The sequence below is a fragment of the Pteropus medius genome, unplaced genomic scaffold, assembly GCF_902729225.1.
Source record: "Pteropus medius unplaced genomic scaffold, Ma_sr-lr_union100, whole genome shotgun sequence".
NCBI lineage: Eukaryota > Metazoa > Chordata > Mammalia > Chiroptera > Pteropodidae > Pteropus > Pteropus medius.
The window spans coordinates 15,975,813-15,978,110 of NW_024345601.1; the positions used below are offsets into that span (position 1 = coordinate 15,975,813).

General features: G+C 38.0%; 1 pseudogene; it reads left to right on the plus strand.

The window, feature by feature from the left end:
- Positions 1–1,846: 1,846 nt before the first annotated feature.
- Positions 1,847–1,965, plus strand: LOC120612024 (uncharacterized; annotated as a pseudogene).
- The last annotated feature ends 333 nt before the right edge of the window (positions 1,966–2,298 follow it).

Consider the following 2,298-nt stretch of genomic DNA (forward strand, 5'->3'; position numbering starts at 1 on the left):
CCAAAATCTTAACTATTAATAGCCTACTGTTGACTTACTGAAAACATAAGCAGTCAATTAACACATATTTTATATGTTATACGCACTATAATTGTACTCTTACAATAAAGTAAGCTAGAGAAAATATTAAGAAAATCATAAGGAAAACATTTACAGCATTTATTGAAAAATTCTGTGTGTGTATAAGTGGATCGACAATTCAAATCTGTGTTGTTCAAGGGTCAATTGTACTTCTTTTACGACTTCTGATGCAGTTCTGACTGGGCATTTATAAAGCAAATACATATTAAATATTTTTTACTCCATTATAATTAGGTCATTATGTTGATGTTTAAACTGTACATGGAGGTACAATCTGTGAATTCCATTTCATGATCATAACAGGTGAATACAAAATAATTGTTAGAAAAAGGGAACCTTAGTCACAGCCAGCAGGAGCCTCAAGAGACATGACAACTAAATGGAGTGTATCTATCCTGGATGGGATCTTGGGACAGAAAAGGGCATTAGATAAAAATTAAGGACATCTGAGTAACTCATGAACTTTAGTTAATTGTGTCAATTATAGCTCATTAAATGTAGCAATGTACCATACTCAAGTAAGATGTCAATAATAGGGAGACTGGGTGCAGCATATATGGGAACTCTCTATTATCTTCTCAATTTTCTACAAATCTAAAATTGTCTACTTTATTTTTAAAAAAGGAAAAGTAAAATAAAGATGGGGAGTGATAGGAAGGCTTACATCTGGGCTGTAGACATCCTAACCTTGACCTTTGAATGCCTACTGCAGGAGAGAGACCACGGAAAGACAAAGTACTTGGAAATTCTAATACAGTCGCCAGGATTGCAATGTGCATGAACAATGGTGAGAAAGATAGACTACGACAAGAATGCAACTGATATGTGTAAATTTAAGCCTATTCCACTGGCTTTTTCTGGGAGTAATTTTTAGTATATTTAAGAAGTTTTGTGAATTTTGTGAAATCTCAAATTCTTAACTCTTCCACCAGAATATTTTAGAAAGTCACATTTGGGTAAGAACACATGGGCATGTAGCCTATTGAAAAATGATAAGAAGTTGAGCAGTGTCTTATTTATTCCTTTCCACCTTGTCAGTAAATGTCTCCAGATCCCTAATCCTAGGAATATATACAGGAAAGAGAAGAGAGGCCAAGAAGCCAAAGGAAACAAAGTAGGCAGTAAGAGCCTCAGCTGGAATAAAAGTCAGTTACCTGGCAGAGCTGCTTGATAAAGGTCATGAGTTTGAAGGATACTGCTGTGAGAGTCCACTTAGTCCTCGCAACCCTATAAAGCAGGTAGTATCAGTATCCTCATCTCAGAGACAAGGGAACTGAAGCTCACATTGCTAATGAAACCAGGAGTGGAGCTCCTGAGGCCTTGCTCTGAACCGCCACACTGCATGGCCACTATGGAAGAATCTGAACATGATCAAGAGCGTAGTTTCCACAACTGATTACCCTACATCAGATTTCACACTAAAGTATATTTGTCTTTGTTATGTGTGTGGGCTTTGGAACACCAAATATAATCATATCATCTTGTACATGTCGTGAAGAAACATAAGCGATTCTTAGAGCTAGTGTGCTCTCGTAGGCATGAACCCTAGGCCCGTGGCTGAGTGAGGAGCTGTCCTGTGATGGAGTGTCTAAATGGGCTGCCAAAGTCAACCCAGAACAGCATTTATAGGAAGGGGTCTAAGATATCTTCTTGGAAAGTAGGAAGTGTGCGTATGTAAGCATGCCTGCAGGTGTGAGTGTTAAAATATAAACCATCTTTCCTATAAAAAAAATTATTTAAAATAAAATTTTAAAAAATTATAAAAGTCTACAGCCATGCTACTCTGGACAAGCCCGATCCTATCTGATCTCAGAAGCGAAGCAGGGTCGGGCCTGGTTAATACTTGAATGGGAGACCACCTAGGAAGACCAGGTGCTGTAGGTGTAAAAAATAAAAAATAAGGGATTGTAAGCTGACAAGGTCCTTGCAATCTGTGAGGTCAACCAAAGGTTGCCTTGCCTAAAAAAAAAAAATTATAAATGAGTCCATATCTAGGGAACATTTGGAGAAACACCATACTAGTAATAAAATTATTGAGAGACTTTGTGTGCAAAATATCGTAATATTAAGACATACAAAATCATTGTTCCATGCCAGCTCTGCCTGTAAGGGACTCACGCTCTGCAAAGGTGGCAGAGTTCTGTACCACTCACCTCTGCCACGTGCTGTCTTGAGCAATGTCCATTACAGTTACCGGGGCTGAGGTGATCATCTTGT